Source organism: Balearica regulorum, chromosome 3 (assembly GCF_011004875.1).
Source record: "Balearica regulorum gibbericeps isolate bBalReg1 chromosome 3, bBalReg1.pri, whole genome shotgun sequence".
Taxonomy (NCBI): Eukaryota; Metazoa; Chordata; class Aves; order Gruiformes; family Gruidae; genus Balearica; species Balearica regulorum.
Genome location: NC_046186.1, coordinates 105,439,662 through 105,467,110, shown reverse-complemented (window position 1 = coordinate 105,467,110; position 27,449 = coordinate 105,439,662). Strand labels below are relative to the sequence as shown.

The window sequence follows — 27,449 nt, the reverse complement described above, 5'->3', positions numbered from 1 at the left end:
CTCCCGTTTGGACTTGCACTTTTTCACTTCAGTAGGCTTGCTCTGGATTTATGCCATCATCCCTGAGAGCAGACTGAATACTCGGCAGCCCCTGGACAGCTTAATTAAGGGCTGGAACTCAGCATAAATCTATGCAAAACTCTTTATTGTTTGCTTTTGTTTTGCTTTCAAGGCAGAGATCATGACGACAGGTCACTCCTGGGTACTCTATAAATTATCTAGGGGGAGAAAGTAATTTTTCAATGACATGTAGCTGTTACTCCAAACCAAACTTTGATATACTTTTGGGTAAAGTCTGTTGGGAATGTCCAGGCATTTCCAAATCCTGTCATTTTTCTTGTCTGTTTGAGTGGGAAGCAGTTTTGTTTTGTTTCGTGACGTTCCCTGTTCCAGCATACTGCACAGGTCCTGCCTCCATAAGGCACCGTTCCAGTACTGCCTTTCTTCACCTTCAGCACTCTCAGAAATGCTGAATTTAGCCTGGCTGTGTCTAAATGCAGGGACGGGTGAAGGTTCGCACTGATTCATGCTGGGCCCGGAATAGTTCTTCTGTCCCTAACTAAAAGTCCCACTTTTTCTCAGTGCACATGAACAGCCATCATGAATGGGTCCTGTCACCAGAGACCTGGTCCATGTGCAAAGGCAGAGCTTTTCTGGGGGCATATGGACCCAAAGTCCAGATCGCAACCATAAAGAAAAACAAAAATTTAAAAAATCATGCTGATGTGAAAACAAGGGCATGGTTTGGGGGCTAAAATGAAAATAAGATAGCCTGGGTATATCTGTCCTGCTCTCCAGGTGGAAGTGTTTAATCAAAAAGTAACCTTGTAATGATGATGCAGTCAAGTTTAAACGCAGGTAAAATGAGCTTGTTTCTCATCACCTACTTTGGCCACAAAGTGATAAAGCTTATCCACTTCTTCCTCCCCCATGCCTCACAGCACTGCACACTTAGACATCTAATGCTACCAGTGGAAGGCCACTCCACTGTTTATTCCACTATGATTAGTTGTTTTGAATGGGAGAGACAACAAAAATGTCCTGATTATTAGTAAGAGCTTTCTGACAAATCTCATAGTACATAAAATAATGGTGTGAGGGACCCTTGGAAAAGATCTAGTCTTTCTCCTCTGCGCAGAAAACTCAAGCATACCTAGACTACTTCTGTCATTTAGCCCATCGCTTCCCAAGTAGGATATATCTCAGACTCTAATAATGTGGAAGGAGACCCAGAATGGATTAAGTTAGCATGAAATGTATGTAATCATGAGATCAAGATCCTATAACATGCAAGAAACATGCAATGAAGTAACACAGAAGAAAGCTACTCCTCTTCATTACAAATCCTGCTGTAGTTTCCAAAAAGGAGGGAAGAATTAGAGAGTAAGGAAAAACTATTCTTGCCCTCTGGAATGCAGAATGTAGGCTAATAATTTATATCCTCGTCAAGCAGAATTTGCTGGTGGCTGCTGAGATGGCTTTTTTGGTGAGGTTTCTTAAATATGGGTTCTCTTTCTGTTCCTGCTGGACTGTGCTCTTAGCAAGTCACTTGTCGGTACTTTAAGAACTTCTGAAATTGTACTTTTACAAATCAGGTAAATCATAAAGAAATTGTGTTGGTTTGTGGGTTTTTAAAATCCTTTCATGGTTTTAATTTTTCTTTTTTCTTTTTTCTATTTTTTTTTTTTTTTAATGACTGGTGTCCAGACTTTGCATTCCCTGCAGGTCATGAGACACGCAGTATGTTTAGCAGTGATGCCTGCTGGAAGAGTTTCCGTCTGCTGCTTGTCATTATAAGTGATGTGCTGCTAGGCAGAGAGCTACAATTTGGCTGGTTCGTGTTTGTCACTGCCTTCGAGAGGAAACCTCTTATCTAGAAGCTAGGGGGAGAGCTTTCCAAATTCACTGTCTTACGCAAGCCAACTAGAGCTTATCACTCCACATGTGTCTTGCTCTGTCTGTGAAGCCCATCCATTTCACTCTCTGAGCATTTCTTCCATGGTAATCATTAAAAAATTCTCTTTATGATTAGAAAAAAAAAAATCTGGTTTTTGGTGTGGGAAAGAGGGACCTATCTTTTGCACTCTGCTTTTTAGTAGACCTGTCAGGTTCCAAAAGACTGATGATGGCAATTTCCCCTGCAATCTCCTACCCTTCCTTTAGGTGGGACAGAAATGTGGGCACGCTAAGTAAAAATGCCCAAGAGGGATGAGTCTTGGGTGGCAGAGTTTTTTAACAAGTCTATTTTTAAACAAAAGCTCTCTGGAAGGTGTCAGCAGGTTCCCCAGGGATACAGCCAGCATCACGCAGGCAGGAGGGAGATCTGCAGCCAGACAAACCCCCCTCGGGCAGCCGTGCCCTGAATGTGGTAGGAGGGAGAACAGTGAAGGCAGCAGACTCAGCCCCTGTGTAAAGGAAAGCTGCTCTGTCCTGCCTTTGAGTAATCGATTCTCCTTACCTGAGCCCAACTTCCCCCAAAAAACCACACATAAATGGAGAGGAAACAGGATCCAGCCTTCCCAAGGGGCAGCAAGTATCCTTGTAAAACAGGGCCTTTATGGGATGAAGGAAAAGAAAGTTGTAGGGGCCCCATCTGTGCAATAAAATATTTAAATATACTCTGGGACCGAATCAATAACTCTTCATTTAAGCCAGGCTTGCTGCTGTTTTCCTTTTTATTAATATTACTCGGTATTATAAAAGACCAAAAAGTTAGTAATCCTGCCAGCTTTTCTGGCTTTCTACCCAAGTCAGCCATCAATCATCAAGGTGACTATAAGCCTCTTACTCCACCAGTTCGTGCCTCAGTTTACCTACCCACGGGCGGGACAGAAGCCTCATCTGAGCAGCAAAAGGGCTTTGGACAGGTGGTTATTGTGCGTTGGAAGGACACTGGAAAAGGACTTAAAAACATTCAGTCAGTAGAGGTATGGTGATTTGGGTAAGCTGAAGATCTGCTCTTTTTGATCGTTACCTCAGTTACATTACATCTATGGATTTTCACTTTATCTTTACTGTTGTTAATAGGCCAGAGCCTTTCTTGCTGTAAAGAAGCAGAGCTCAGCTGGCTTTTTCATATCACTTGAAGATCCTGCCTCAGTAAATGAGAACAAGGCTCTAGCCTCTTGTAGGATGAGGGCAAAAGGTATATTACAAATTATAGGATTGCTCCAAGGGAGATGTGTCACTTTTAGGAAGCTTCCTGTTGGCTTGGAAGCCACCATTGCTAGCTAGGGACGTGTTTCCAGGAAAACATCTCACGTTGTAACAGTTTATGTCTTGAAGACTCCTGAATGTACTTGATTTTGTTCACTTGCTAAAGGTGCAAATGCAGCCTTTCCACTTATAACAGCCATTTTTTTATTGTACCTGCTTTGTTTTAAAACCTGGCTTTTCTGGGAGAGAAGACAGAAGGTCAGATATCATGGTATTTCCTAGAATTCAAACTTTAAATGGGAGTTGAAACATTCTGCGGAGGTTACTGCAGGAGAACCAGCATTCACAGCTCAAGTCACCTGCATTTAAGACAGACACCACCAAAGAAGTGCTGTGCTCACTCTTCAGCTCCTTTTTGGATGATTGCAACCTTTCAAAAATTCAGTTTTAATCTGCTTAATGACTGTTTCAAGAGCCAGGTGACTAAGGTTACAGGGACATCACCCAACAGGAGGTTCCTTTTCATGATCCTTGCATAGCGAGATATTGCTGCAGAGTTCAGGACAAGAGAAGGGTCCAAACTACAACATAAGACTTTGAATTTCAAACATCCTGAAGCTTGGAGGGGGTCAGTTCTGGGTTTCTACTCATCTCCTTCTCTCTTCAGAGCTACTAACAGATTTTAAGCTCTTTTCTCTCGTGCTGTAGGCTTTTACTAAAACATCGAGAACTCCAAGGATGGAGGGCTGATGTTACTCTGTACACAGGGTTTCCAAGAGCACCATAACATGAGGAGTTCTTCTTGTTAAGGAGCACGGGTTGCCTGAACTCAAGATACTCTGCCACATTACTGATGTGTCGTCTGCACAACACAAAAGGGGATTCTCATCACTGAGCCAAGATACACACTGCTGCCAGCACCTCCTCTTCCTCCTCACCCTATTTCTTTGATTTAAGTCAAGACATCCAAGGGCCGTGCTTCTTTATATAGGCATACATATCCTTCTATTTGCAATTCTCCTGTCTGGAATACATCAGTCTTAGAATTGTTATGCCAGATATGGGTGAGATAAATGCAGTTATTGTAAAGTTATACCAGGTTTCTGGCAGCTCTCACAGTGCAGGTGAGCACACGAATGGCTTAGTTGGACTCTGAAGTTAAACTAAGAAAAAGTTTATTGGTTTCATTCTCACTTTTTATCTGAAGAAATATTTTCTGAATTAAAATTATATTGCTAAGCTCTTTAGACTATAAAACAGACTTGGAGAACAACCTAGTAATACTGCATGTTTATAAATTTACTCAACCATGTACTGATCCATGTCCCTTGTAAGTTAAAAAAAAATGTTACGCAGTTGTTTACTAACCCCTAATGCATTTTAATATTAGACAACCCAACCTATTTCTTTGGCTGCTGCTGTATAAAATGAGCTCACTGTTGGCTGCAGATGCGTTCTAGAGTAGGACTGTTGAAGAGTGTCTGCTGATAATAAGGATATCTATTCACAGCTGATAATACTAGTTAGCACTTCTGTAGCACTTTTGTGCATGCTCTCAAATCACTTCACATGCAAGTAATACTTTTCAATCCCCTCACCATACCAGGCAGATCTGAAAGAAACCTTATTTGAGTTAATATTAGGCCACACAGTGAAAAAGCCAAGGAGAAAATTCCGACATTGACTGGACAACACTATGAATTTTAAGCTTTTATTATGATGCTTCCAAACCACCTCCAACATTTTCACGGTATTTTGTTTTATAACATTTTGCACAGATCTGCCTGATAAAATAGAAAACACTTTAAGAGATTCAGTACAGTGGAAAGTTATGTTCCGCCTACAGCACATTAATCAGCGCGTTTATTTAAGCCTAAATGCTTGAAACGTGCTTGCCTTATCAAAAGCCTGCTGCCTACACTAACAAATGCCTTCTTCTGGAAATATAGCTCTGTAAGGCCCATATGACCTGCCAGCACTGTCCATTCTTTGTACTAATTATGGGCTCCTCCCTAGGGGCTGGAAGTTGCTTTTCGTTTGCTTCAGGATCCAACATTTCAGATGCTAAACCAAACCACCTGTGCCTGCAAAATGGATAGAGATCTCAGGCAAACTGGTCATCTTTCATGATCTTTCCATTCCTTGCGCTTTGGCCAGAAATACAAAGCCATGAGTCTCGTGCTATCACGGTGCCTCTAGTCCTGGAAGAACAGAGACGTTCAAGCCTTGAAGGATGTACTGAGGGAAAAATCCAATTGAAAACCTGTTTTCTTTTTAACTAGCTTCAGAAATCATTTGAGCTCTGAAAAAATTGCACAGAAATATTTTATTTTGCTTAACGTGCTTGCCTGAGCCTGTGGCATATGGGGTAAGGACTGCTGCCTTCATAGCTGATAGAAGGAACCTGATGCTGTGTTAATCGTTAGCATTTCTGTGGCTATGCTGTCAGAATAGTAGAGCTAATTGGGATTTTGACTGATTTTTTTATTATTATTATTTTCCAAAATGGTGATTTGCCTAAAGCAGAATTTCACAGGAATATGCTGTCTTGACAGAGGTGTCATTAGAAAGATTTCATAGGAACAGAGTGGAATTTTTATCTGGATTTGCTCACAGAGCAACAGACATCCCATCCTTATACCTCCCGTACGCTCAGCGTGTGCTCAGGCGTGCCAGCCTCTCACATCCCTGTGCAAGTGCCTGTTGCTCCTTGTCTTTTGCTTCCCATGCAAAGGTTTGAATGCTTTTGTTTTCTGTTCCCCAGTAGGATTAAAACTCCTAGACAGGGAAAAGCACTTGTTACCTAATGCCAGTTTAGTGGGCTGTACGAGACCTTCTAGCCAGCCAGAGACCTTACGTCCCAGATCTTTCAGGACATACCCAGCATGCCCAGTAGGACCACAGGGTTCAGTAAGCTTGGCTTACAACATCATCGTGTTTCACGATGTTCACTTGTTTCACTTCAACACCACAGCATTAGTGCCTTTGCTCTCTAAGCACGTCGGCATTGTTGAGCCTTTTCTTTGCGCTCCCAGCACGCTGCTGCAGCGAAGAGCGGGAATTCTGGCCCGCAACCAATGTTTTTCTCATGAAAAGTGCTAAGGGATCATTAGGGTCCACGCAGACCAGACAAAACTCTCGTTTTTAAGGCTTCATCTGAAACACCCACCCACTGTGAAGTGAACGGGACTGAATTTATCTTGAGGAAGATAAAGGCTGAGTCAGCCCAGCTGGGACTTGGACCTGTGGTTAGAGAAAAGTTAGGCACACCACATTTGAAGGTTAAACCACTAAGACATCCCCATGAGCTAAGGTAAACATACCATCATTTACCCTTCCTATCTTTTGCTTGCCAAGCTATGTATTATGTGCATAGCAAAATATGCATATAACTCAACTGCTGGAACAAACATGGGAGATTCAAAAAAAGCCAAAGTACACTTCAGCTGGCTACATGTATGGTAGAACTGCACCCTTATTCTCATAAAAGGGAAAGCAACACAGCCTCAGTTTCCTAGAAGGGTCTTCCACCTTCACCACAACTTGAGTTTGGGTCCCTGCTCCCAACCCGCTCTTTGGGTAGAGCAGACTCCTTTTGCCTTGGCAATGCCACAGAATAATGCAAGCTGCTTCTTCATCTGAACCATCTGATGGGGAAGAAAAATAAGGGCTGGGAAGATTGTTCTGAAGGGAATACAAGTCAGCTACATTTAAGCCTGCAGAAGAGAAGCTGTTCAGGCTTAGTGCCTAACATAACAACAGGAGGAGAAACTGGGTCAGGAGCCATTGCCCTCCAGAAGCTCAATCCTCCTACTGAAGTAAGGAGGGAAATTATCGTTGACTGCAGCAGGACAGGAACTAAGCCTCGGAGAGGGAAAGGGAGAAGTACCTTTCATGGAGCTGGCTTGGAAAAGCCTTTGCCTCCTGCTTTCTCCATGTTGTTTCTCAAAGCAGCGCTCCCCGCCAGCAGCTGTGTTTGCTCTGTCGAGACTCACCCATCCAGAGTAATTCACCTTGATCTCATCATTGAGGAACTGATGGGGAAAAGAGGTCAGGCGGTGAGATCCATGAAAAGAAACAGTATCTGTGGATGGAACTGCGTTCCCATTTTTTCCATCTGCCTTCAGATACCCGCGTCTTTCAGCTTTCATTCAGGAACCGGTGTCAGTGATGTTCTGGCGCAGCACGCTTTGCATGCTCACCTTTACCCCCAGTCTCCTCACTGCACCATGTTGTCTTACCTAATTTATTGTCTGTGCATCAGATTCAAAACGCTTCAGCTCAAGTATACCAAACATGTGCTGGATAATTTAATTCTGGTTTAACACTAAAAACAAAATGGTCTTTATTTTTAGGCAAATTATTAAGTTTCAGGCTTTGTTTTGTTTTTACAAGACATTAATATCCATTAAAACTGAGTATATTTTCCAGGTGCATAGTTTCCTCTCCGAAAATGATTTCTTCTTTGAGCATGTGTTTAAGAAAAGTCTGTAGCTCCAGCTCTATTCATAGGATCCTTTCTCTTTAAATGTACATGAATATGTTTGCCTTGGCTGTACAGACCAGGCAGTATGCAAGACATATTCTATACCCTGTGCTTTGCCAGGTGAACTTCAGCAAGTTCATCCCTTACCCTAGGCTTCATTTTTCTGAATGTGAAGTATGGATAAAATGGAAAAAAGCTATCCAAGCTCATAACAGAGCTACCTGAAAGTGCTGGGTTAGGGTGCTAGCGCGCACGTTATCCCCAGTCTTCTACCATGTCACAAGCTGCAATGTAACATGTATGAGAGCTTGCCTGGGCTTTCAAGGTACACAGGTTTGCTTCATGAATGGTGTAGCCTCTCCCTACAAGCCCCATATTTTGTCTGTCTTCATATGCTGGCATGAAGCAGAAGAGGATGGAGAGGAGGAGATTCACTCCATTACACAGAAAGCCTGTCTCAAAAACTGGGCCATTGCCCTGTCTTCCCATCCCTGAGCACGCAGACAGTGTTGCACAGGGATGCCAGCTGCTCGCACGCATGGGGAAGGGGGATCCCTCGGGACAGGGCTGGCACTCCACTTGTGGCTGCAGAGACACATGAAGCTGTCCGCCCCGTTATCACTCTTACTCATCCTGCAGGCTTTTTTTGAGCAGGGGGTGAATACAGCAGCCACAGCTTGCTCCAGCGCAACCCTGATCCACCACCTCCCAGCAGCGGTGGCCCTGCGGTTGCATCCTGCCGTTTGCCACCCTCTGGCTACAAAAGCCAACAGCCGCGCTAGCCCGCTCGGTGCTAAGTTGTTCATGTGCAGCAAACTGCAGAGAGCTGTCGGTGGGGGAAAGGCCATCCTGGGCAGCCTCTGCAGAGCAAATGTGCTGCCCAGCTGGCAGCTGCTGGGAGGTTGGGTTTCAAAATCACCTGCTCTGGCTGAAAATACAGGAACTCGCCTGTCAGCCACTGCCCAGTAATTACTCCAGGCTCTTTTGCACCTTCCGTGGCTGCATCCTAATTGAGGTTTAACAGGTTTTGTCATGGGTCTTTGAAAAATGGGCTTCTCTCAGTTGAGAATCAAGCCAATTAACATAGCACCTGGGTCAATTAATAATAGCAAATGCTTTATGCTCTGTTGGAAAGCTTGACTGTGCCAGCTACCTAGCTGTACTCACACGTACAGTACGCACCTCTGCAGGAGCCCTACACCACCTTGCTCCACCAGCAGAAGGCTGCAAGGGGCAGCTCCAGCCCGGGTCACCAAACGCAACCATGAGATCGAGCTTGTTCCTTGTGCGGTTCCCAGGTGCAGCCCCCCAACACCTCCAGCCCTCGGCAAACCCAAACTGAGCAAATGCAGCATTGAAAGTTGCCCCTGTCAGATTGTAGGTCAGGCTTTAGATTTTCTTTAATTCTAGTTCTCTTCAAAAAACCACGATCTAGGACACTTGTACAGTCAGCGGAAAATGGGAGAGGGTTATTCTCCCCATTGCTTGCTACTAATAAGAAAAAGATTTCCTAAGTATGAAAAGCATTAGTCTCAGCATAATGTTTCTTTTATGCAAGCGTCTGTGATTGCAAGGGAACTATGGTGTAATGCTAACACAGAAGCAATGACCAGAACAAACCTTTAGAATAATAGCTCCAAAGACTTTTCATGGCTTGCTGTAGAGTATTTATTAATTTGGTTAAGAGATGGCCTTGTGCCATATCCTGAATCTGACTATGTCTAAGAATTCCCCTGGATACTCCCTGGAAAGATTTACCATTCCCATTACATGATAATGGCACAACCCAAAAAACAGATCAAAAGGTGGGCATTTTCAGAGGAGAAAAATACTATCTGAGCCTGCTGTCTTCCTTACTTAGTCATGGCCATGTACAGCAGACTTAACTCTGGCCTTCAAGTTGCAGTTGGGACTTTGTTTTTTCTGGAGTTGTTTGCAATCTGAAAAGACATCCAATTTGCTAAGCGGAGGCTAAGGCTGTTTGTAACTGTGGGAAGCAAAACTCATTTCTCTACTGAGGCTGGTTCTTCTGTGCCTTCACTCTAACCACTTCTTGGTTTGCTGCTATTTTTAATTGCAGTGTAGCTAAAATAAATAAAATGCTCCCCTACAATAGAAAAAAGAACAGCTTCACCCTCCAGAACGGAGGTGGCTATTGTCATTGTAATTTACCAGTCTGTGGGTAGCTGAGATGACAGTTCTGGCCCAGCCCAAATCTTCTTGACTTCTTTTGACCAGGAGATGCCCCCTCTCTGCCTACCTATGCCTGCTCATAACTGGACATCTCAAATGTGAGCGCACCAGAAAGAGCTGCCTTAAATGCAGTACTTCTGTGAACAAATTTATAGCATCAAGCCACTTGGATAACTTAGACCAGACCCATCAATCTATGAACTATCATCCTCCCAAAAGAGACCGCACAGAAAGCATTAAGTATTCAGCAATACATCAGCAAAGCCAGAACTCTTTCAGTGTAATAACATGAATCACTGTTTGGCCATACACTCCAGTGTCTGATACTTTCCTAAGAAGCCTGTTGGAATATCATGGTATTTACAACACTGGGAGATATAACTGGGTTTGTACCGTGGCTATTAGATGATAAATGGTTAACTATAACCTTGCAGAGCTGTGCACTGTAGCAGTACTACACACTGACTTCTATATTGGCAATTTTTCCAGACACTTACCGAAGGCCCAGTGATATCCTGCAATATTAGGTACCAGGAGAGCCTGAATGACAGTATGGCATCAGTGTTTCTGCAAAGAAACACATATCCCTCTCCTAAATCCAGATTTCTGCATGCTGGTTTGCTCTAAATCAAAGCTGTGACCACAAAGGCCTGGCAAGTGGTACTGGTGTTTTTCCATACTGCCACTATTCATTGAATCTTTATTTGTTATCTGATTTGTTTATAGTTTGTTGCAATAATAGCTAACCCCTTGTTCTTAGGAAGGTGCGAGCATCTCACCTTTATGCTTTACTGAGTTGATCCTAGCAAGCGTCCGGAGTAAGTCAAGATCTTGGCTACTTTTTTATTAGTGTTGGTTTTGTCATTACTGATAGGAGTGCTGAAAAACAAGGCAGAGTTAAATGACCACTGAGAAATGGTTTCTTTTTCTTAATATAACACCATTCTACAGGGACTTGGAAAAGGATTTAGATGAGTCGTGTATGGTAACGCTGAGCACCTTCCAAGCACAGTACTTTGGTGAAAGTTGTTCATTACTTGTTTAATAAAGATCATGTGCCCTGTTATAAGCATCAAAACTGCAGTCCATTAATCTTGGGAGAAATTTTCCCTCTAGTTCAGATCTTGACTTGAGGTGGAGGGAAGGGGGGCAGGGAATGGCCATTGAGGGTTTTTTCCACTTTCAGGAGAATGGCATGTTCCTCAGGGAGACAGTAAATTGAAATTAAGGCTGTTTCAGTTGGCCTACAGGATATGCCTGCAAATGTAGACATATTGAAATGGTGAAAAAGTCTGTCTGTGCCCATTCATATAAAGTGAATGGGTTGTAATGTTCTCCAGCCCTTGGGAACGGTGGCTAGATTGAGGAAAGAAGGCAGGAAGAATGAGATGGATTTGACATAAGTATATTTAAGTGCACTGAAGGCTTTTTCTCCTCCCTGTGGTTTAATGGTATATTCCACTGGGGTCTACAAGGAAGAAAGAGAGTGAATCCCTACAGCTTTCCTTTTTAAGGATAACAAATCTTAAAACAGGTGTGAGCACAGAAAGATCCTCTTACTTGTTGTTTTTAAGTCCTTCTCAGCCAGCCGGCGCGCTGTGTGTGTATTATTATCATTCCACAGAGTGAGAGCTGGGGAGAGGGGACCGGGAGGGGAAGAGGAGCTGGAAAAAATAAATGACTGCAAATGAATAATATGAACTAAGTATGCCGGTCATGCTCTATGAAATTTATTATACTGTGGTTACCAAGAAGACATATTAGCCAGAGTAAAAAGGACAGAAAATAAAAGGTTGCAGTGTAGGGAAATACCTTCTTGCCTCTTGGCAACGTGTGAAACATGGGAATAAGCGTGACGGGAGCTCAGGCTGCTGAACAGCTTCCCCAGCTGAGGAGGAAGGCTTAGGCCATCTGAGCATGGAAAGGTGTGCTCTGAATTTGCTTTCAACAAAATATCAAGTGTGAAAATATCAGGCAGGGGACTCCTTTAGGTGTTTTGTCTGCGGCTGGTGAAGCTGTGGCTTTCCCCCGCGAGTGCTGGTCCTGGCACTGCCACCTCCAGGTGGGGCACAGGAGAGGCAGCGGCACCATCATCTCAGCCTGCGTTTTCAGAAGCTGCTAGTGAAGTCCTCCAAGTCCTCCCACCAGGAGGATGCAAAATGGCATGCTCGCTGACCAGGACCTGCTTTCCAGGAGTCTCACTTTAAAGCAGATGCCTAAATGTGGATTCCTGCTTAGAAACAGGGGCTAAGCACCAGCTGGCAGCTCTGCCTCTTCTTCACTCTCCCAGCCCACCTCCTCTGGGGAAGACTTGGGCAGACAGAGCAAGCTCCAGTTGTCGCTTTGAGGGTCCTAGCAAGGTTTATGACTCTTTTCTGCCTGTGGGAGGGTGTCGTCTGAAGTCAGGACAAAAACCTTACGGAGTATTAAAGCATAGTAGGTCTCACTGAGTCTCTGGCTGTTTGGAAATATCTACTGGGAGATTTTGCCATGATTCTCATAATGCCGGCGAGGACTAAACAGTCAGTGATTTTAAGGAGAGCAATCTGCTGAACCATGGGAGTTCACAATATGGTAACTCTTAATAAACAGGAAATAAAATTAACTTTCTTACTCCCATTCCAAAGTGTTTACTAAAAGGAGGAGAATAAACTCCAAACTCCAGAGCAGGCTGCCCCAAGTGGTTGGACCTTTGAAACTTGGAAAGGAACTTTACAACCTCTGCCCATATGTTTCTGCCCCCCTTCAAAAGTCTGGCAACTTTGCAGAGGTTTCCCCTTATAGTTGTGAATTTCACGTGGAAATGTAATGGTTTCATCAGGAGGTTTGCGTTTCAGCTGTAATAAAAGAAGAGATAGGAATCAAAGACAGTTGTTCCAAGGGAGTGGAGTCTGTAGTGTATAATTACAAGTCCCTCAGCCAAGGGCAGATGCTTGAACTATTTCAATTCTTTTATTACTCTCTAGAACACAGCCAGTGAAATGTTGCTAACGTACAAGGCTGCAATTGCCTCTCTTGTTTTCCCTTCTCTTTTTCCCTTTTGTTCGTCTCTTGGACAGGCAGGGAGAAAACAGTGCTCTTTTCTTGGATATAGCCCAGCAACACTATTCCTCAGTGAAAGGAATTTTCACCTCTGGAAAGTTAACACCATTTTAATCCCAGGTAAGATTTCATGGGTTTGCCATGAGCTACCTGAGTTTTTTTGGCTATGAACAAGGGGGGACCACCGTGATTACCTTCAGCCAGGCTTGAGTGCAAACCCCAGGAAATATGTCACAGAAGCTAAAAACATCAGGTTTTTGGATGTGACACTATTTTATGCTGCATAATCTCTGCTTAATTAGTTGGTCTCTGTGCTACCATTGACACAAATATAAAACAGTCTGCCCGTTTAAATTTCATTGTTGTTGACACAAGTGGGAAGGGTATTCTGAGTCCGGGTTTCTAATGAGGATTTATCTTAGGCCAGCTAAAGTGGACCTGGATTTCATTTCTCTGGTTTGTTTCAACAGTTGTCTCCGTTACATGCTATAATTCCTGCATGTAGCTTTTTCAACCTGGCATAAGGACAATAGGTAATTCAAATATCTATATTGTCCCTGCACCCTATAATGGTATTACAATGACAATTTTATTACTCTCATAAAATTTTTGCAACTTCCCCACAGCACATTGTAATTTCACCAATGGTTGTAAAAGGTCTTAAATTATATTTGTACAAAATTGAGATGAATGGGGTTTAGCATTAATGCATTTCTCATTGTGTAATAGGAATTTTTGTCCCTTTCCTTTTGCCAAGTGTGGAGAAAAAGCAACTCAGTTCAAGTATTTGTCAACTCCCATTAGAAACATTTAATACTAATAAAATTTATGGATTTGGTTTCCAAAGGATACTGCCAGCGAAGTTCATGATTACTAAATCAGTACTTAAATACAACCATTGTTCACCTTATAAATTTATATATGTTTTTTGACATACATAAAGTGCAGCTTTGGAGGCTGAGTCAGCAGTGGAGGAGCTTTTTGCTTAATTCAAGCTTATAAAATAAAAGAAAACTTATTACCAACAAAGCAGCAACAATATGTAAAATGTTCCATAAAAGTTTTCTAGGAATGGTGGGGCAAAATACATCCTGAATCAAAGAGCAGGTGGAGCTTGCTCTGTTCCTCTAAGCAAGGCGTTGCAATTTAAGCTGCAGGTAATGAGAGCGAGTGGCGTTTCATAACGTTTGCCGTGCCGCAAAGATTTCTGAGAAATCAGCCTATGTAAGGATGAAATAGTGAGGTGTGAAGTCACTGCAAATGCAGTGACCAGCTTGAAGTTTCAGTCTGCCTGATCAGTTATCCACATTAAAAAGTCTTGTCAAATTGAACGTGCAGCAAAGTCCTAAGCAGTGAAGTGCGAAGGTACAGTTTGAGTTGGCTGGAGGCCATGCAGCTGTGATGAAACAGAAAGGGGAAAAAAGATGGCATCAAGGGAAGGGTAAATTCTGCTCTTGACATCTTCAGCACTGAAAAAATATTGCAGAGGGGGGGAAAGGAAGAAAGATTAACATCTTGATTTTTATTACACGTAAAAGCAGCGCCATTTCAGAAGCGAGTATGAAAACAAGTTTCTGTTCATGCTCTATTTTTGCTTGTCATTTTAGTTCTTTCTGGAGTCTCTAAATTCGGGCAAATCCACCTGCAAGGCACTAATGAATTTATCATTCCAAACAGAGTAAAAGAAAATTGACTGGAGTAGGCAGATTTTAACAGAAAAAGAATTGGCTCAGGCAGGACAGGAGAGCAGAGCCCGTCTTATTTGCAAGAGAATCTTCTGCAGACTTTTTGTGTTTTCAATTTTGACTACATTTGTTCAGCTGGCTGCAGCTTTTGATTTCTGGATGTTTTGATTTTCTTTTATTATTATTTTGGATAATAATTCCAACTTCTCTGGCTAGGACACTCTTTTTTTTTTTTTTCCTTTTTGTTCCGCATATGAGGAGAAAAATAATTGATGCTATAACTCCCTGAGGCTCACCGAGTGCCTGGGAGAAAAACGGCAATAGCATTTCATCTGAAAAAATGTTGCTTGAATGAAAAACAAAAAGCTGAAGCCACATGTTTGGAGCAAATGTGCTTTAACTAATGGATCCCAGTGTATTATTAACTCACAGTAACTCATAAATATGACAAGTGTTTTTTTCATTTTACACCAGCGTCCAATTAGAGCCAAATGACGAACCGTCATTCACGGCTGGGCTGGTGTCCCCGAACGGTACTTATCTCCTGAAGGATTGTCTGCAGGCGTGAGCCCGGGCGGGGAGGTGAGCGGGGAAGAGGGTGGCAGGAGCAAGCTGTGAACACGAGGAGACATTACAGCAGAGCTCTCGCGCGCGAGGCGAGGAGCAGAGCGTCGTCCATCACAGCTCCTGGAGCTGGGACCCGCCGCCCTAAACCTGACAACAAGGAGGAGAAAATAAGGCTTGCGGGGCTGCAGTGGGAGCGGGGAGGGCGGAAGAGGGAATTATAGAAGGAAAATTTCCTGACAAATTAGTTTGTATTTTCTGTTTTCATTTCTGACACGCGGAAGGAAATGCTCTGTGTTTTCTTAAGGAAGTGCAAATTTCTCCACTTCATCCATTTTAAATCCTCACCCTTAGGCCTTTTGTACTGAAGCATAAAGTTTGGAGGCCTTAAATGGTCATAACGTTTCCCTGTAGAATTTGGCCTCAGAAATCTACTAACAATTCTGGAGGGCTAAAAAGGAAAACCATTTTACAGCAATTTGGCAACATCCATTTATAGGGGGGGTTCATATGGAGCATCCATTTATTCTCATGGTTTCTTTACCATATTTGATGAAATATAAGATGCAATTGGAACAAGCGGCTAAAGAAAAAAGGCCATAAACTTTGAAACAGTGTTGTAAAACACACAGTGTGTTAACGTGAAATAAGTTACAGACTTAAAAGAATTTACAATGGCTTGCTCATATAATAGCAATACAATAGGCTTGCAAGTTGCAGATGTTTTCTGGTAAATCTGGTATTTTAATGCACGTTCTCCTTCAGTGAAACTGTGAGATTTGGATCTGGGTAATAATAACTCAGTGACACTGGAAAGCAAAGTTGAAGGAAAACTAGTAAAAGGGGGAGGGGGAGAAATCGAACAAAAATAGAAAGCTCAGCAATTGTCCACTTAAGCGATACTCCAATTTATTTCTGCATGGAAAAAGTGTTAAGTTTGCAAGTCAGTCGAACAATCAAGTTTCTTCTGCTTTCCCCAGCTCACTCAGTGACCCTCGTCCTGTGAGTGGGATGTGTGTTTCCCGGGAGTCTCCACCCCTAGGATGGGGTGGGAAGTTCGGCATGAACTCCCAGCATACAGTGGGAAAGACAGAGCAGCTGGGAGAGGAGACAGACCCTCCACCCCTGTGCTAGCGTATATTCCTCGCCCGCACAGGTCCCGTTTGCGGAGCAGGTCCACAGCAACCAACGCCAGTTGCAAACTGTCAGGGGCCACCTCCATCCCCAGGGGCAATTCCCAAACCCACAGAATTCTTTTTGCTGCAGTCACTGAAATTTTTGTTTATATTTGGGATCTTCGATGAAAGTACAGACACAGCCTTATAGCATACCACTGTACAGCAACAAGAATTTAAATTTAAATCTGCAGAACTGTGGCATGGAGAAAAATTAGCAGCATTCTTTGTCAGCTGTGCTAAGTCAGCCTCATGGACCAGCACACGGCCTTAATGCTCCCCCCACTCTGTGGAGTAGCTGGGACCTTTGCAACTGCACGCCTAGAAGAATCAACCCCAGTAGTAAGTGCTGGAGCTCGTTTGCATCCTGCCAGTGAACACATCGCTTTGCAATTGGCAAGGATTGCAGGAGAGCTTACATGCGCTGTGACTGGCAGCATCTTTTCCCAGCAATGCTGGTTTAGAGCAGAAAGGTAATATTTAGCTATTAGCTTCCTTAGAAAACTGGGCTCAGCCCAATGTTTGTGTACAGTAAGTTGGCAGAGAGAAGAATGTGGAGCAAAGCCATCGACCCTCAGTAACCACCAGATTCTCTCTGAGGGATGTATTCTCTATCATCCACGGGGCACATGGTGGAAACTTTGTCCCCCTATCTGGCTCTCTTCCACAGGGGAGCAGAGAGCATTCCCCCACCGTGCCAGCATGCAACCAGCCAAAGGTCTCCTTTACTCTGGCCGTGAGTGCAACATGGTGTCTGCAGTAAAAGTAGGCTGCAGCAGCCACATGCAGCTTTCAGCCCAAGTACAGCCAACCCTGTGGCATCTCCTTTGTGCAGGAGCCAGGCCCATGTGAAGACTTCCCATTCCAGTGCTCTCCCTGATGTCTTTATCAGTGTAGGTCCTGCATGCTGCAGTTCGAGCTCCCCAAAACAGGGAGTGTTCCACTTCTGGGCATATTTACACTTTTCACTAACAAAATGGGGATGCACTGTTTAAAAAAAAATAATAATCATGCTTAGTTCTTTGCTAACATTTCAAAACTTGTCATCAGTTCTTCCCTCCCACTTACTCTGGGTGTAGTACAGATCTACCACACATTGTGCAATGTGGATGCATCAAAGGGAGAGAGGACAAGAGAGAGGAGGGTCATTGCACCCATTTTTCAGAGGGGAAGCGGGCAGGCTCCTTCCACCCCAACTCTAGTGATTGTAGAGCACCTTGCCCAGATTTCCTCTGCCATCAGTAGAGGCACTTTGAGAAAGTGATTCCCCTCACCCAATCTTCCTTTGGCAACAGCATGAGATTTCCAATGTGACTAGGACACCTCTCATCCAGCAACATGAGTTCTGCCCCAAAGACTTGTTCCTGTCACATAAGGACCAGGACCAGTAGCTGGAAGCAAAACCAGGGCAGCTGCCTGTCTTCTTCCTTGAGGACAAAGCAACCTTTTGATGGAGAGAAGGAAAACAGTGCAGTTGTCTCAGCTCCACCATAGGTACCAGCCTGAAGATTGTCAGGCTTTTGTTACTGACTGCAGTCTTGGACTTTCGGGTAGCTGTGGATGGCACCTTATCTCTGGGCCATATTGGGTGACTAATTCCTGCAAAGAAGACAGTGCAAGGAGGCTTAGTGCACTGTTTTGCATAATAGCTCTACTGAGCCTGTTTTCTTATTAAAGAAAACCCTTACATATGGGAGCAAAACTACTTTTTCAAGTAGAAAGAAAATACCGGAAGCTGCTGAAGTTAAACTGTGGAGAAAAACATCCCCCATTATTTTCTTTTACCACATTGTTTTGCTTTTTAATAGATGTTTGGAAATGTTCTGTTTCTTGAGTGAACATTCATATGAATCTGCTACCGGAAACTAATGTCACAGAAAATCTACCGCAGGATTAGAGAAGTCAGGAAAAGGGAAATCAGTCAAGTCAATATTGATAGGGACAAATCTCTGTTTAGTTTAGTTTAGTTTTATGTCCCACGAAGAAGGGGAAGGGAGGAGGGAGTGCCAGGGAGGTGCAGAGAGAGGGAGCCTTTCTGCATGCAATGTTTGCTTTTATGGGTAAGGATTTCCAGGATTAAAGTTCCCATCCTGGTTCCTGAAAGGGGAGAAGGAAAAAAAGAAATGTGATCTATAAACATCTTCTCACAAACACTTTGAAAGGTAACCACCCACTGGAGTCCTGTGATGTGTGTCTTTGGACGTGTTAAGTAATGTCAGCCACCTAATTGTCTTGCAAATGCCCTTTTCCAGTGTGTCCTGGGCTTAGGGAGAGGAATACCAGAGGGAACCTCATACGTCAGAGCAGGGTGAGCCTCAGCTTCACAAGACTGCTCCTGATTTGCACAAGTGGGATGAGATGAGAATTAGGCATTGCATTTAAGTCTACAACATGAGTATTATATGTATTGTGTGTGCGTGCTCTGCTTTTCACACTCTCTCTATAATCTGATTCAAGCACATGTGCGCTCTATTCAACAGAGACCTATTTTTTTCCCTTGTATAGTTCAGGCCTGAGGTCACCTACAATATGAGACAATGCCAGTACAATATTTCTTTGTATCAGACTTGCCAAAACACCACAACTCTCCACTGTGTTTAAAAAGAAAAAAATAAAGAAACCACAAGGAATTTTTATTTTCTACAACCCCAATCAGAAGGCACAAGAAGCTGCCAAATTATATGATAGAAACTCCTACGCACAGAACCCAGTAGAGTTGTAAACTGAACTTCTGTAGCTTTTTAATTGTAAATCCAGATGCTTTTATCCGCAATTCTTTTCAATGACCTTTCACTTGAAAGTCAATTTGTCAGTCTACTTACAGTGTCTGAAGAAATCATCAAAGCCACAACACCAAGTCATTCTGAAGATGTTGTTCCCCACACAACTGCAAAATTGCTACACTTGTTTCCGGAGCCAGGGTGCTCATATCTTGCTCCTGCCTGCAGGACTTGAACATGCTCCTCACTCCAGGCAACAGCAGCAGCACAGAGCCTTGCTCTTTGTAATCTAAAGAGAGGAAGAAGAAGGGAAGGAAAATTATTAGGAAGCACAAAATCAAAGCCATTTCCAGTCATTACACCTCACCTCCATCAAGGGAATCCCCTTGGATAAATCTGGTCCTTTGTGCAGCTGAACAACTTGGGTTACTCTGAAGGCAAAACCAGCTTGGATGCAATGGAAATCATTAAATAACTTTAGTACTGCTACAAAGCAGATGAATTTGGCCTCTGGCTGCAAGGATGGGTGCACAGCATAGTGCTGAGCTTGGTTCCCCCAGCTGAGCGCTGACTGCATTCCCCACCCAGATGGGCACAGCAGCACAAGGGATGCTCATGTCTGCACGCAGAGCCAGTCCCTGCAGCACTCCTTGGCAGGGAAACCACAGAAACATCCATTTGGAAAAAGAATCCAAGAGCTCAGATATGTTTCCTCCACCTCTTGGGCCTGAAAAACAGGCTTGAGAATTTCCAAAGTTCACGCTCAATTGTATTTCTGGTGCTTTCTAAGTTTGGATGAGCCAGAAATATGTGAAAGCAATATTTGGTGAGGGATGGATACTCTTGTTTGTTTTTGTGGCCAATACAGGACCTGCCAAGCTGTGAGGATATGAAAAAGAACAAGGAAAGTTGCATGCTGTGGGAGGGTGTTTTACTGTGCGGTTTCTAACATGGAGGAAATTTACATTTAAGTTTTGAGAAAAAGCTTCTGGCTGGTTCTAATTATCACCTACCAGTTGATTCCATCAATCCTAATGGTGGTTACGCTCCCAAGTGCTGATTAATTTTACTGTTATTAATTCCTATTTATTTTAAGTGCTGACAACGTAATCAGCCCGATGAAGAAAACAGAACTAAAACTCCTGCACTGCTGAGGTCACAGGCTACAGGATAGGAATCAGCAAACAGACGATCTGAATGGGCTTGAAGAAAGTGCTGATATTTTCAGAAGATATTTCCCTCTTCCCCTTTTGAGCTCGCAAGAGGGGGGGAAAAAGCACGTATAACTGGTGGGAGCTACTGTTCATGAGTCATGAGGAGAGAGGACTCAGGCACAGAGAAAGGAGCAGGAGGCATAAAGAGCGAGCAAAGCTGGCTGCCAATCTCCAAATGAAGACAATCAGGGGAAAGAGAATAAAAAATTAGAGGGTCAGCTAGTGCAGAGCTGCCCAGGGTGAAGGCCACAAGGGCCACGCATTTCTGGTTGGGAGGAGAGTAACAGTTGATGTTTGGAAAATAGAATCTCTGCATCTTTGGACTGACTAAATCTCCAGTCATTAATGAAAATATTTAACACTGGATGGGAAAAAGGCCAGCAAAGATGACAGTTATCCCCAGAGATGCAAAAATCGGTCAGGATAGAGCTGGACCTGCCCTCAGCTGTCATCCAAACCTTATATAGAATAGAATGAAAAACTTTTCAGGTTTGGAAAAGAAAAACTGGGTGAATTTGGAAGCAGAAATATAGGAGTATCATGAGGAAATCTGTTCTTCTCTTACTGGCTCAGTCAAAAACAAGCAGTATGGGAAAGCTCATGAGAGAGTCTGTGTTTGTGTGATTCTAGTCTGATTTTTACAAGAAAGGGGTCAAAAGTTTATCCGAAGTTTAACCAGTATCTGAACTTTCTAATGCTGAGCTGAGCTGAACCTCTAACCCAAATCACTCCTCCAAATGTGATGCTATTTAGATCCACTTTTTCAGTTAACCCCCTTCATGCTCAGTTATTAGATCGTCTTCACCCCGTCTGCTCTTGCTTACTAACATGCATCTTTGGAGTTAATATTCCTGCTGTGGGGATGGAGAAATTGAGGCTAAAGTCATCATGAAAGACATTAAACCATGCCCTCCTCCTGCTTGTTTTCCTCGTACTCTTTCCACTTGACGCCTTGGCATGCACATTAAGCCACTTTATACGTCCTTTACACTCAGGTACGTGGCTCAGCAGGGCAGATGTGGGCTGGACGGCTGCAAACACCCAGGCTGCTATGGCTGCTGCTTTCCCTGCCAGACCTTGGATCTGATCACTACGTGGTGCTTCCCTGCTCTGCTGGTGGGTGCCTTTACCTTTTAACTGCCCAGCCTTGGGGGCAGGGGAGGGGGGGGTGTCTGTGTGTGTCTCTCCACCCCAAGAAAAGTCCAGCATGAGGAAGTTATGGCCCATAACAGCGGTACAAGTACAGATGCAAGGTGCCTAGTAAATATGCCAGGGTCTAAATACAAAAGGAAGTGTGGGGTCCCAGGGACAGACTGGGATGGGGAGATCGCTGCTTTTACACTCGTAGGTCCTGCCTAGGGCTTTTCTCTATTATCTGTACGTCACCAGTGTAAGGAGAGCAATAAATTCCATCTCTTGCATGTCTCAGTGCAGTCGCAGTTTGAAATAGCAGAACCGTGTTTCAAACCAGACAGGCCAGCCTAAGAAGCAAAATAAGTTCTTCTTGCAAAGCAATCCCCATATAGCTTTGTCAGCTAGAGGGACTTTAGGCAGCAGTTATATCTGCTGAGGTGCTGCTTCTTCACAGCCCTGAGCCACACAGTCTGCAGCAAAAGTCTGGTGGGGTTCCACATAGCCATGAGATTAAAAGCAGATCCTTGAAATTATTTAAGCTGTGAGGAAGTAAAACCTGAGAAGTGAACTCTAAGGCCGTATAAATTTAGGATCCCAAACTGACCTCAGAATTTAATCCCTAGACTTAACCTGTAGATTGATGATTGTTGTCTTAAAAGCAGAGAGGCTATGAAATTTATTCAGTCAGATACTGGAAAGGTATCCCCTTATAAAAAAACTTCTCAGATTCCCCCAAGCATTTGTATTTTCCCAGCTGACTTTTCTGTTTTAATAGCAAGAAGAGATGCAACTTATAGAGAGACACCACTTCTCTTCTGTCAAATACTGCACATTCCAGAGTGCTTGCTCATGCTACATCCTTCCCTATGGAGCTGCTGCCTAACTTTCCCAAAGCCGATATTAATATCACAGGCCATTATAATACAGTTATTTTCATGGAAGCCTGGGAGGAAGTCACGTGGCATTAATTGGTCCCTGGTGCCCATAAGGTCTCCATTTAGTTTGTTGTTTTTACTCGCATAAGCAGCAATGAAGTGAAAAGCTAAGGAAGTAGCAGTGATTGTCTTAAATGAGTATTTTTTTTAGTACCTGTTTTGTTAATGAATCATTGTTCCTCTTAATTGGATGAACATGTTTATTAGGCAGTGCGAGGACACATGCACACACATTCTCCACCAGCCAAATTGAGTTTTCACACCTTCTCCACACCTGCAAGGGCTGGGTCCTGGTGAGAGTGTACTCTGCCTAATGCCCTAGGGCCAGCCATCATCCCAGCTCTGTGTCAGGATGGGGCATGGTGTGGTGGCTGTACGGTCATCTTCCTCTGCCTATGTGCTTTGCTGAGAAACTCAAAACAGTAGCAACACACACACACACACACGCACACACACAAGCACGACCACCAGAAGGGTCTTTCTTGCCAAATACTTCTGCTCCTGTCACCTGCCAGTTCAAAGCAAATACAGCTTTTCCACTGTTGCTGCCTCCTATTAACCATATGTGCCTGATTTTGAGACAGCTAGAGCCAAGAGTGTCAAACTGGTCTGGTTATAAACTTGGCAGCGCATGTGCATGTGTGTACACTGGAAAACAGGGCGCTCTGTGTCTGAGTGCTGCAACATTAGTGCAGCAGAGAGGTGGGGCAGAGCACGATTCTGCAGACAAAGGACAGCGCTGGGAGCCCAAAGAGCTGAATTCTCACTGGTGACATGTAACGTGTACAAGAATTGGCAAACTCCAACTCCCTTAATATCGATGTCTAATTACTTGAAGTGCTGTAAGGATTTTATAGTGCTTTTGTTAGAGCTGGTGAAAAAAACAAAATTCCCGTCAAACGTTTTTTTCAATAGAAGATTGTATTAACAATTTTTTTTGTTACAATGTGTACTTTCTGCCAGATATTTTAACTTTTCATTGAAGAGCTGAAAGTCCTCAAAACCAAAAGGTTTTGGCTGAAAGCAGCAACAATTCAATTCAGAAATGCTACTGTGGTACCTCACAGGAATAGTAATTTAGCTGCCTCATTCTTCTCAAGGATTTAGACTCCCCAGCTAACCCAAGACGCATCATCTCAGGGAGGACTGCCACCACCGCCACCAGTCCTTCAACAGAGGAAATGTGTGCAGGTTAGGAGGAGTGCAGGACAGCCGATGTCAGTCAGCTGGGAATGTGCTCAAACAGCCCTTCACACGAATGGATACCTGAGGCAAATAATCCCCACAAGGTGTCATAGCAGCATTTCCTAATTGAAACTTTCCTTCTGTTTTTTTTTTTTCCCCAGAAGTTTTCAAGTTTGGAGGTATTTTTGATAAAAACCTAGGTTTTTCAAACATCTATGAGAAAGAAAATGTTTTCCCAGAATTTTGTGTAGAAAAATGGTATTTGTGTATTTTTTTATATATTTGCATATTTTTGTGCCTCCATTTCTTAGCCTACAATCAATGTGAAGGAAAATGTTCAGTGGAGAGAGTAAAAGACTGCATCCCTCTAATCCACTGAATTTAAAAACTCTCCTGATATTTCTGAACCCTGACATCGTGAGGCGTACAGTGCTGGACATTTTACAAATAGCACCCAACTTTTGCCACGTTCACTTCTGCTGCTTCCAAAGCTCTCCTGTTGCCAAAAATCTTCAGCTTCTCTTTTGCCCATCGGAAAAACAGGTCTAGTCTCATCCTTGACAAAGCTTGCATACTACAGTCATGCCTCATCAATACAAAAAAATCTTAGCAGTATCAAGAACTGAGCAGTAGTGCTGATGGAAATGTTTTCAGCAGGTTGACACTTCATCAAGTAATGCTATTGAATAGTATCTGGGCCTCTGAAAAGTTACAGATTACCCATGCCCCAGTCTCTTCCTGCCTTCTCCCAAAGCCCTGACTGTTGGGTGACCAAGGAACCCATTAGAAGCAAAAAAGGCCTCACGAAAGAAAAGGCTCAGGTTTTTATCTGACATCAGCCATTTCAGTCCAATTCCATTCCGTAAAGAACTGAAAGGCTTTTTTGTTTTTATTCCAAAGCCAAATGAAAACAATTTTTGAACTTCAACAGTTGTTGCAAAATGGAATTGTCATCTTGTGGACAGCACCACTGAGCATATGGTGTTACTGTCAAATAAATCTTGTTTAATATCAAAATGAATAACATTGCACTGATAGCATTCTTCAGTGTATTTTTAACTCACTCAAGCCCTATCTTTTCTCATCTAAACAGACCTTTCAGAGAATCTAGGAGTTTTGCTGCAGAACTGAGTCCATTTTTCTATGCAATATATGTTTCTGTGCAAGCTATCCATTTTACTATGGCATTTGGTCTGCTTTGCAAATACCACCACAACAGGAAAAAGTCTGTTTGCTTCCTCTTCCTGGGAGCATTGGACATCTTGCAAAAAAGCTTCTTTATCAAACTTTAACAAGTTATAGTACAGTTTTGCTCTTCCAAGTAATTTGGATAATCTGGAGCAATATTCTTGATTTTTTCCTAATGGGCTTAGTCACATCAAAGCAATCCTGCAATGTTTGTGGGCATTTAGATATTTGCTAATGAAAGATCCCTAGATACCCAGCTGTGGTTGGCCAACTGTGTCAATTTGTGCCTTCGCTTCTGCAAATTTCTTATCAATTTGAGATTCCTTGTAGGTTTCAAATCTAAGCAAAAAAAAATAGATATTTTAACATATTTGAAATCATGACATGCCTGTGAGGTACAATTACATTAGGTGTAACTACATCCGTTAGACCCAAGGGGAGCTGAGATTCAGGGGTGTGAAAACCCACATCCTGGAGTATTTTGGTGCAGAGACCCTTAATGTCAAACCATGTTTGAGCAGCTGGACCAAAAGAGGTCCTGAAAGTTACTCAGAAAATCTGGAGGAAAATAAAGTGACCTGGGCTTTCTCAGCACCCAGCTCAAGTGAGGCAAACACCTGCATCATGAAGGTCCTAAGTATGTCCAGCTGTCAAGGAAGCTCTGAGGTTGAAGTACATCACTTTCCCCTTGCATTTCTTTATTTTTAAAAGAGATAGAAGATAATTGTTCTGCAGTTTGTTTGCATTCAGTTTTATTATTAAATTTTTTGTTCTTTCTGAAATAGGAACTGCACACATACAGATCAGGCTGAACAAGTCATTCCAGCTTGGTCTGTCTCAATTTCTCTCTCTGTACAGTGAGAATGATGAAACTTCTATAAAAGCATTGAGTACCTATGGACAAAAAGAGTGGTTCAGTCAAATTTTACCTGACAGATCTCAGTATAAATTGCATGGTTTTTTTCTCTGTGCTCATGTTGGTGTCAAAAGATACAGGACAATTAGTACTCACAAACTAGCATCATACTTTGAAGGGCCTCATCTTCGTCTGGTATTAACAGGCATAGCTCCATCCACGAAGAAGACCTATGGGCTGTAGCAAGGAGCAAAGGCAGGCACAGCACTTCCCAGGGTTTTATGCTGACTTGAGCTCCTTTTGTCCAACACTTGACAAGGGGCCCAAACTAAATAGGAGACCAGAGGCCAAAGGGCAAAAGAATGATACTAATTCACAAACAGCCTCATAAAACTATTCATGTTGGCCCTTTAAAAAGTTTTAACTGTCTGCCAAAATAACTACACATGGATGAGGTCACTATGAGCAGTCAGCAAGTCTTGCTATGCAAGGGGAAGATTGTTCACATTTTGCTTAAATCAATAGAGGGGTAAGCACAATAGAGGGGATCACAGTCTGGCTAGCTGGCCACTGTCCACCTAGTTCCTTATCAGGCAGTCACCAGAAGTGGACAAATTTCTGCTTCAGTCTTAACTTAATGGTGACCATAGGTTAAAAAAATATGTGTGATCCAGAGGTTGTTTCCATAAGACGCTGATTCCCAATTCAGCAAAGCACTTCAGGATGTGAAAGTATCATTGGTTTCATTTGTCACTACCTGCTGCTTCATGCAGAGAGGACCTACCTTGCACACAGGAAAAAAGCCTTTTGTACTACTGTGAGTCAGGGTGCTCTCAGTGTTTTCTTCGTATAAAATATCTCATGACATAGATAAAAAAGATTGCTGAAAAACACCACCTGCTCTTCTGTTTTCAATGGAAAAAAAAAATCACTTTTTTCCCCACAGCTTTTTGAATCTCATAAATACATCATTTGCATACCAGATTACTATTCAGTTCCAGATTGTATTCTATTCAAGTATATCTTAGACTTTCATTTTTTTCTTTTGTCATAGCTTCCCTGTCCCATATTTATCAAAGCTTAACTAACAGCTCATTTTTTGTTTGTTTGGTGTAGTGTGTTTTTTTGCCAATGACAAAGATTACTTATTTATTTGGTTTGGCAAATGGTAAGACTTTTTTCTCACATAATTTTCTTTGCAGTTCTCTTTCACTCCTGCTAAATACATCACTCCATTAAGCAATGAAGCCTGCTACCTCTATATACACCCCCTTCCCTCCCCTCCAAGGATCACTTCATTTATCACAAAGATTCAGCAGTGAAGCAGTTATGATTTTATTTTGTTGCCTTTTTTTTTTTTTTTTACAGGACTAATAAGGATAGTTTTATGAGGTTGTTTGTGAGTTAGCATCAATGATTTCCCCTTTGCCTTCTGATCTCTCTGTCTGAGACCCTTGGCAAGAGTAGAACAAAATGAGTGCAACTGAATACAAAACCATGGGAAATGCTGTGCCTGATATTTTGCTCAACAGCTGGAAGAAAGGGAGCAACTTCAGTGGTGGTGCTAAGCTTACTAACACCAGGTGAGGATTAAGGATTTCAACCAGATCAGATAATTAGCATACGCATGCTCTGAAGCAAATAGAGAAAGCCAGGCTAACCAAGCTCTTCAGAAATGCTGGTCCAGTTAAACAGGGTTAGTCTGAGCTTTAGATGCTCAAGTTTTGACGAGGGAAACCCACTTGGTTGAGCAAGTGGCTCCAAGAGGGCCAGAACTGATGGAGTCAGGTCTAAGAACTCCTTGCCAGTGCAAATTTTCTGAAGGCTACAAGGACTCAGCTCCTTAGCCTTTTCCTCAATAAGAACATGGTGTTTGCAGGAATTTTGTCTCTTTTAAACCTCCTGCCCTCTCCAGT

At 43.0% G+C, this 27,449-nt stretch overlaps 1 long non-coding RNA gene across 1 annotated transcript in view; it reads left to right on the top strand.

The window, feature by feature from the left end:
* LOC142601317 (uncharacterized) overlaps positions 1–27,110 on the top strand; it is a 78,301-nt gene extending 51,191 nt beyond the window's left edge. The window contains exons 2-3 of the long non-coding RNA XR_012834920.1: positions 21,231–21,351; positions 26,902–27,110. This is a non-coding gene — a long non-coding RNA (uncharacterized LOC142601317). The remainder of the gene's footprint in view (positions 1–21,230; positions 21,352–26,901) is intronic.
* Positions 27,111–27,449: the final 339 nt, after the last annotated feature.